The following is a 10,112-nucleotide window of genomic DNA, read 5'->3' on the forward strand; positions in this document are numbered from 1 at the left end:
ATAAACTTACGGAAAATTATCGACCTCATAGCAAAGTCAAGAAAGAAAGAAACCTCTTCTTGTAAAACAGCAAGATACCTCTCTGTACATGGACTAGACTGCCTTCACATAGGTCTGTCTGGAACACCTCCCAGATGTACTGCATTAATTATGGGGAGCAATGGCTGTGCAGGTTAATTAAAAAAAAAAATCTAAATAATCCCAGTATCAACAGTTCTGATCTAAATAAAACTAGCTGTGAGTATAATGATAAAGAAAATATATTGAAAATCAGGCAGTAGTGACCAAAGCCAAATGAAAATTTGATGCTATTGGCTCTGTGAGCAGTGGAAAGAGCCTGATGGACTTCAGCAAGTTTGAATCAAGCCCCCAAAGATAACTATTAGAATGTTAAACTAGATGGAAAGTAGAATTTCTTCTCTGGCAAAAAAGGCTCTAAATTATTTTAACCTCACCAGTCACCCTGGGGAATTCTCTTTCAAGAATGGACAGCACACCATAGCCTGAAAACCAAGAGTGAATCCTTGTGTCCAGAGAAATTATCTCAAATGTGTTCAGATTACAAGCATGTGGGACAAAGCACATTTAGCATCCAAAATAATATAGTCTGGAAATTCTACATCTTTTTAGAAGCCAAAACACTGCAAAGTGTGAAAACAAAACAACATGAAGCAGTCAATTGCAATTTTTAATTTTTTTTTTTTTACTATGGGATGTGACAACCATTTAATTTCCTCAGAGGAAAATAAAATTTCAGTAGAAACTCTATTACTGTTAGAAAATTTTTATCATTTCTTTACAGAAAGACACTGGTAGACAGGTTAATAGAAACTAGTAAGTGTAAGTTTAAGACTGGTCTTAAGAACTCTAAGAAGTTTCTTGCCAACCAATTTTGCTTAATGTAAATAGTTACTTCTCCAAATCCATATCCTCCATGCAAAGCTAACTTGCACCATCTTTAGGTATTTTACTTTCCTATGATGGGAGTGACTTAGTTGGCACACATAATGATGTGTGAATTGCTTATTATTTGATAACGTCCTATAAATCTTTCCAGATGTAATCAGGGTATTCAGAAAATTGTGATAACTTGATATTAGTTAATCTGAGAGTGGACCTTACATCATGGGATGTAAAGGATTAATATTCATATTTTCAAATACCTCTCAGCATCATTATATAATTTATGCTTATGTCACACCACAAGTGGATATTTGAATATGCAAGTGGATTCTGTAAGCTTGTAACTTCTTGCTTTGACTTCCGAACATATTTTTTCAAGGTGGGAAGGAAATGAGATGTTTATATGAGTAGTTTAACTTTGAAAAGTATTTACTGGTAAAGGAGATTAACACTATTAGAAAGTAGCAGGGTTTACTGCTCTTTGTACCTTTCAGAGTATGACTCTCCAAACAATGATGAGGCTGAAGATCTAGTACACTGGGATATGGACTTCCTGAAGAATGATCAGCACTTTGTTACCTATTTCTTACACATTCTTAGTGTTCTCTTCTAGAGTCACAACTTCTTATATGTTTGGACATCATAAGTTAGCTGTGTTTAGACTCACAAGGTCCCAGTAAAGGGGAGCACTAAGGCAGATGTGAAAATTCAGACTCCATCAAAGAGCGCTCCCTGCTGCAGAAGGACACTGGGAGAGAAGGTAATCTGGGTAACAGAAAGGAAAATAACATCCACACCCAAATCAGAAATGTAGGGTAAAAATAAACAAAGGAAAGCCTTAATGACAACGACAAGATCCTTTTTTGATATACAGGCAAACCCAGCAAAGAAAAGTGCAGAGATTGTATTAGCAGCAACACTTCAAGCAATGGACTAAATAAAGCCCAAATGTAGCAGTGAGTTTGAAGGCTGGGAAGGGAACATTTAGCTGAGTGTGCAAGCTAGAAAGGCTTACTTTTAGAGAAGTTGTGTATTAAACTACATGAAAAGAAGAAGGGGATTGATTATGACCTGTGTCACTAGAAGGAGGGAAGGACAGTGTGTATGTACAAAGAGAGAAGATAAGAAAGAACACTGACTGCTCAGTGGATTTGCCTTAAGCATATTATCCAGCCTGTTTTAAGAGTTTGATTAATTTCCAAGACTCCTTTTTTGAAGTAAGCAAAAATGTAAATGCAACATAGATGAGGCATGGCTCATGAAAAGGAGCTATTCTGGGCCTTGCTGCCTTCAGACAATCACAAATTCTGTGTGTGGCAGTGAGGGCATCAACTCTTGTTGGGCTCTAATGAAATCCTGACTGGAGTATATGGGGTAATCCGTGGTTCTGCTGGTATTGCACCTCTATCTGTGTCAAAAGGAGTTTGTGTTCCTCAGGCTTTGAGGGGCTGGACTCTTACTGGGGTGAGCATCACCAGTTTTTGTGGCCTGTGACTCCTGTTGTCATTATCTATATTGAAGCAGCAGTGGACATAGAAATAACCAGCAATTCTCCTTGGTAACACATGCTCTTCTCTTTTCCTTACATCAAGTAGCCTTAGGCTCCTTCAGGTAGCATTTGGTACCCTTAGGATGGGTACAAAAGTATACAGTGGTACTGGAATCAGTGAGAACAAATTGAAGGCTACAGACAAGATGCCAGAGCCTTCTGGCCTCAGCAAGAGGGCACAGAGAGCCCTCACATCTCAGGTGGGGGCTGAATATTGTGGAGATGGCTGCAGTGTGCTTTTCATTGGACCAGACCTTGGTAAGAAGTATTTCAGTCAACATCTAGGAGGATTTAGCAAATGTAGCAAATTTATCTCCCCTAAGCAAGCAGAAGTTAGAGTGGGTTTGTGTTGGTGGTTCTGAAAGCTCAATGAAATGAGCTGTTGATCATTCCCCTTCTAGCCAGGGATCCCACAAATATCACTGACAGAACTTTTGGTCAGACCTGGGGATGTTGTCTATGTCAGTCTCTCTTTATACAGCCTGATGAAGTTATTCTCTCTTAGTAAACCATTTGGGTCAGCAGATGCAGGCAAAGTTTAATGCAATTCATCCCCGGCTGCCAAATCTGATCAGAAGAAATAGGAAGATGAGAGTCAAAAAGCTCTGTGGTCTCCCCAGTCAGACTGTTAGCAGCTTAATTTTCTCCTTGGCAGTGAAAAGGGTGTAATTGTGGAGAGAAAGCTGGCTTGCTTGTAGAAAATATATATGTTTTCTGCAAATAAGGACCACAACTTGCAGGCAACTTTAAAAAAATCTTTACTGAAGGTATACTGTTTCTGACAACATTGCCATCTCTGGGGTACTTAGGGGTAGTTTTCTTGCAAAGTCAGAGTAGAAAGAGAATAAAAGTCCTTAAGAAGTGTTTCTAACTCCAAGTAGGAAATTGTTGTCTTTCTCTTTTATCAGCTTAAAGGTTCCAGTTACTCATTGTTGTATGCTACTGTTTATGTCAATTTTTTAATACTTTTTGGCTCTAGGTTCCAGGAATTCATTGCACATGATCTATAAATTTCCTTGTGTGGTCCCTGACACCAGAGTGCTGACCCAGGAGTACGAAGAGGCTCCTCAGAGCACAACCCTGACAACACCCCATTTTCCAGCTAAATGTCACTGTGCTCCTTTTCTGTGTTTCCTTCCTGGGGTCTAGAAACAAGTTATCATAGGGTGAAGTACTCGTTTTCTAATGTCATCTTCATATCTAATAGAGAAGCAAGTGAGGGAGGCAAATATGCTCTTCTCTAGTTCATGCCAAAAAAATTTCTGACTTTATTCTATGATTACTGGCACAGACAAATGTAGAGACTTTGAAAAGGAGAGTTCAATGTGAAAGTTATAAGAAAACTCAGAATCTTAAAGGGAAGAAGATAAAATTTGGAGTGGTGGACAGGACATGAGAACACACACATGATGACACGTTATAGAATCCAGTCTCCAAAATCAAAGTAACTAGAACAGAGTTGGAATTTCTTGATGAGGAAAATAAAACCAGCGATGTTTGTAAAGGTGATTAGTCTTGGTGAACCTCCTGGGAAAAAGAAAAAAAAGAAAGAAAATTAACTTTTTTCAAGTTATAGAGGTGATAGATTGGAAAGCTAAGCCAATCTTGATATAAGGAATAGAATTTGTTCATGTAAAGGAATAATTACTTACTATGTACAGTTTGCTAATTGTAATATCTTCACTTGGAATTTGAGACCTAGAAAACTGAAGCTGAAATAATAAAGGTCAAATTTATAAGTCTGTCCATTTGAATGAGGCTGTTGAAATCCAGTAGAAAAAAATCAAGACAATATGGAAAGTTGTAGGAAACACTTGTACTTCAAAAAGACTGTAAGGTGCTACTTCTAATATCAATACTCATGGTAAGAATTCAAAAACTCTCAGTAAAAGGGAGTTTAAAACAGATGGCTCAGACATGCTGCTTTTGGACTACGTAAATGGATGTATAATTTTTGAATGGGTGATGGATTTAATTTTGTAGGCAATTATATCTACTCATCTCTGGGGACTTAGGCAGATAAGCAGAAAACAGAATTTGAGTTTCAACTGGTACCTCTTTATTCTGATGTAGTAATATTGTCTTACTTCTCTGAGCTACAGGTGTAACTTGAAATTTGACCTCCCTGCACAAACTGAAGAGACTTTCTTCCTTCTACTTTGAACATTAGACATCTTTGCAACTTGGAGCTGTAAATGCATTTCAGAGTAGACCATAGTACCCTTAGGTACAGACTTGTTTCTATAATACTTAGTCAGAGTTGCTTACCAAGAGTTTGATGTTGAATCAGACCAAAGGATGCTTGCATTCAGTACGGCTGCAGGATAAAATGGCACTTTGCCACAGCCACGAGGAAAAGAGGCGATTTTTCCTTGTTCCAATTATAAAATGTGAATGCAATCTTGAGTGCACCAATGGCAGAATGTTTCTGGCTGTCAGTAAAGCCTGTGTTATTCTTAAGTGGGTTTTCAACTACAGATACTTTTTCTGAGATGCTTTGACTTTGTAGCACATGATAGCAAATGACTTCTTAAAAACTACATGAGCCTTAAGAGCAGCCCTGTCAACATTTTAAATGCTGCAACCAACCAGTTCAGGCCTCTTAACTGAGAGGACTGTGGTTGCAGGATAACTGCCTTGTAGCAGTTTGTATTTTCAAAGTCTTTACTTATACTTGGCAGAAATTGCATTATCCACAGTTTTGGAAAGGATTTTTGGCTGAAGTTTCCGGCTGTGATAAACTTTGTGCATATAGTTACGCCCAGAGGGTAATTGGAGTTGACACAGACCACGAGTTCCTGGAGATTTTTTTTTAAATGATGATAGTATTCTCTCGGTGTCACCTCTGAAGTTTTAAACTTGGTGTATGAGGCCACAAAATATCACTGCCATCTAAAATGTGTGCCTTTTACATTATAATGGACTGATTTGTGCTGACCTGTCAGGTGGGGTAGTGTCAACTCCCACAATTTCATTGTGTCTGTAAACAAGGGGTTAGTATTTATTTATAATCCAGTTGCATCTCAGTACACTGTGACAATGACTTTTTGCCCAGATGTTCATACAGTGGAGCAGAAATGGAAAAAGGAAACAAAAAACAAAACAAAGAACCAAACCCAACCCAGCCTGAGCAAACCCAGTAATTCTAGAAGGTGGTCCTGAGAACTTCCTCAGGGACTTTGTGTGGGGGATTTCACACGGCAATATACTGCACATTTGATTAGCTTCTCATCCAGGAGGCTTCTGAAATGCAGAGCTGATGCCACCCCTCACACAGGTGGCAGGACATCTCAAATCACCCAGACCTCACCCAGAGCAGCCCCCGGTAGAGACGTGCACGAGCACTCAGACGAGGCTTTATGAAGCTGAAAAGCATCTGTCACTGAGTGTGTGGTGCTCTCTCTGTCTATGCTGCAGACCATATCTTGGCCAGGACAAGCAGGGAAACAAATTTTGCTGTCCTTTTACATGAGTAGCTCCCAGAAATCTGTGGAAAGCAGAGAACACGTGTCTGAAGGAAGTGCTTAACTAGTGCATGAAAAGCCCAGCTCAGAACAGGTAATCATCACTTAGCATAAGTGAATATTGTTCTTTTCACCTCCTCGACCTCTAACATATGCCAGCAGATGATCTGCATGCATAAAAACACCCTTGTAAACAGGCATCAGCCATGTGGGGCTTGTTTAAATGAACTGATTTCCTACAAATGAACTTAATTCCTGCAGCACACAATAATTATATCACTGACCTTGAATACCTACAGTTGAGGCAATACCATATTAATTTTTCCATTTAGTTTGGGGGGTATTAACAGAAGCCTGCTGTAGTCCAGTGGGCTATCCCCCCTACCGTCCCTGAATCCTGCACACCATTTGGATTCCTGCTGGTATTCAAAGTATTATTAAAAGTTTATTCCTCTGGACTAAAGATCCCCAGCAAAAAAATGCAGAACTTTAGCATTCAAGATGTTCAGGACTAATGATTTTTTTCTAGTTTCTCTCTCACTGAATACTGCTTAGCAAAGTGGTTACAAGCTTACTTTTCTCATATGACCATCTTGTTCTGTTTCTTTTCAAACGCAGAACAGAAATATTAATGTCATACTTCTGTCTTTTCCCCATAAACATTCCTGCATTAACCACCTCCCTATTACAAGAATTAATGACTAATATATTCAAATTTCTTCTTAACATTCATTGCTCTGCCAGTGATAATTTCTGTTTCTACTATCATCTTATTTTTCATTTGACATTTGTCACCTTACAGATTTCACTTTACCACTAAAAATATTATGAGCTTTTATCTTAGTTATCTTCTTTCCTCGTTGGATAATCAGGAAACTCAATTATCTAATCAGCAGCTCTCACAGAACTCTTTTTCATTCACAGGTTTTTCTCTAAATTTTCCATTTCCCTTTATTTCTCTTCCACATTTTTTAGACTTAAATACCAAAAATACTCCTACATGGAGTGCTCTCCCTGCATATATAAGCTTGTAATGATCACAGTAATTTCATATATTTTTATCTGCCATTAAAAGCTTCAAAAGGTAGGAACAAAAATTAGAAAATTAGAGAGTTACAGAGGCAAGCAGGGATTCAGTCACAATGAACATTCAAAAAAATCGCAGTTGTAAATAATGAACATGGCAATGTTCTTGAATAAATTCCCTTACTTATCCTCTATGATATTTATTGGGCAAAATTTAAATTGTAAAAATGACAGTAATCACAGTGCACTTTTTCTGGATATGGCTCCACATACATACTTTGTATCATAAACTCTGTAAATACCCTTTTTTAAGTCAGTCAATTTGCAATCCTGCCAGTTACATTACTGTATTTTGTTACCCTATTGACTTGGGGAGAAGGTGAATTACAGAAATAAAAGCTTAAAAGGTGCATGGAGTATCAGCGTGTCCTCACAGAACAGTAGAATTGTCTTTATTGGCCCTTACTCGCTCACAGAAGAAGGCATGGTTAAAATCATGCCAAAAGCAAGTTTCTATTTCTGGGTGTACCAGAGCTGCACGTGCTGATGCAGCCAGTGGAAGCTTGATGCTCTTGCCTTCACTTGAAAATGCCACTGCAGAGCTCATCACCAAGGTAAGATTTTTGCTGCTGTGCACGGAATGAGAGAGCTCCTTGTTGGACCCAACCTGCTGGGTGTGGCCCAGGTTTGCCCATGCAGAAATTCATGTGTACCAGGGAAAGCAATTCTCCTTCCTCTGCCCGGGGACCTCCAGACAAGATAAAGGACTCATGTTGGAGCTCTACATCCACCTGATGCAAATCCTGGAGTTTAGCTTTGAATTCTTCACATTTAAGCCAAAATGCTATTATTTTTATCACTTGTTCTTAATAGTAACTTCAATACGACTTCTTGTTAGTATTCCTGTTGATAATCCCTTTAATTGTAAATTACAAAAAGGGATGAAAAAGCCTTTTGGAAGTTTTCTTCTCATGATGTGGAGATCTGGCAATTTTAGATAGGTTAGGCATCTCAGGAGATAGATACTCCAGAAGGCTGAATAAAGAGTATTTCCTATCTGTGACAGACTTCTGAGAACTTCTTTGGCTGTTGCATGAATATTACCTTAATTTTACTGAAATATTAACTAGCTCTGCCACTTAGTACATTTAGCCATGCCTGAGGGTGGATTCTCATTCATTCCTTTACTCTGGATGAAGGTGGCAAGTGAAGCAGAAGGTTGCTGTGGTTTGCCTTCCTCCCTCTCTTTTTACTTTTGTTATCTTGGAGACCTGTATTGCAGGAACAACAGACTGTGACCTAAACCAAAGCGTCATTATAAGCAGTGTCATCCTGTCTCTTCTCATTTTAGCACTTCCCAGTGCACTGTGCACTGATGGTTGTATTCCGAGGGGGTCCTTGGCAAAGGATCTTCCAGTCTAGTATATGGAATGAAGCTTCAACCTTCTGTATCTATAAGCTTTGAGTATTTGAGGAAACAGCCTTTCATCCTGAAAACTAGAGAGACTAAATAAACTTCTTTAAACCACCAAATCAGCAGAGAGGGGATGTGGGGGATTAATGGGGCTACAAAGAGCTGTGTCTTATTTGGAAGGGGCAGTTTTAGGACAGGAGTGAGCAATATTAGTGCACTCAAGAATTGATGTTGAAACCAGATTCAGTGAATATGATCTCCAGGGTATTCTTCCTGATCCTTTTTATTACTTTGTTGTTGAAATTGTTTTCTAATATTATTTATTGTCTCAAATATCACATTCCCATCTCTTGAAGAAGAAAAGTTGCCCAGTCTTTCATCTTCTGGTTATATTTCTTTGCCTCATTACACATTTGTTTTTATGAAGTATTTGATCATATTTTCCAGAAATTATTTAAGCTTTGGGTGTCTTCCTAAAAGATATTTTTTAGTTCAGCCAAGAATCTATGGGCCTAAGGCCCATCTCTACAATGACAGAAATCTCTCAAGTTAACTATTGTGAAGGATGTTGACTGGGCCATAAAAATGTATAAAAACACTGATGACCTTATTACAGGGTAGTCACTGTATGAGTACATTGATTAAGTCTAAAAAGAGGCTGTAAGGAAACAATGACTCAAGATAAGCCATTCCACAGGAATAGGATAATAGGAGACCAACTGGCTCCAACAGCACTGGCTGTGATTTCCTGCTGAGACTATTGGACTGGTTTTGTCTAGAAGGGCAGCAGCCCAAGAACTGACAAAAACAAAAGGAGTCCCTCTTTCCAGAGAGGTGCTGGCTATTGGAAAGAAAATCATGCTGATTTCAAGACCCACAAGACCCCATATGTAGAATGAAGCAGATGGCAAGGTCAACATAAAAATGTTTAAAATAAATGCACATGCACGTGTTGCTGGTTTTAAAACAATTTGTGGGATTTCTTTTTATTCTGTCATAGCTAAGGGAGCATTATGCAGGTCTCTAATTTTCCATGACCTATAAGCACATTCTTTGGGTTTATATAATTTTTTATCCCCACCTTTAACAAATCTTGCATGTAATGAATTTTCTGGGGATATTATATGCAGTCCACCAGCAAATGGAAGGAGTTTCTGGAACAGCAGAGCTATGATGTGACCCCCGTGTGGTGATTTGTGGATCCACTCCCTCTCCTGTCACTGAAGAAGGTATTTCCCGGGAAATTTTTCACCTCTCTTCCATGACTACGTAGATATGCAAACTTAAAATTGTTTACATACACCACTTGCAAACTCATGTTTATCAAGTATTAGGGAACTTAACCCCCAAGGACCATGTGTTTCTGAGCTGCTGTTGTCTCTTGTGTATGTTTGCATCAACATTCAGTGGCATAACAATTTTGAGTTTGGAGAAAGCTCGTTGTTGCAATTCATTTTTAGCTGTGCAGCCTGGAAGCTGTCACCTCAACCTCCTGCTAAACTCCACATGAAAGACAATCTATTTCTACATATAAGATAAAAATTTGGAAGTTCAAATATTTTAACTGGTTCCTCTTTTTGTAAGATAATTCCTCTGTCAGGTTGCTCTAGTTACCACCAAAAGTTACCCAAGTAACAGAAGTATTTAAATATACCTTTGCTGTCAGTTATATATGGTATAATGACATTTTGGGCTTATGTTGCATTACTGCTTCTTGCACTAGTACTTGACCCTGATAATCTCCCCTACACGTGTG

The sequence above is a fragment of the Corvus cornix genome, chromosome 2, assembly GCF_000738735.6.
Source record: "Corvus cornix cornix isolate S_Up_H32 chromosome 2, ASM73873v5, whole genome shotgun sequence".
NCBI lineage: Eukaryota > Metazoa > Chordata > Aves > Passeriformes > Corvidae > Corvus > Corvus cornix.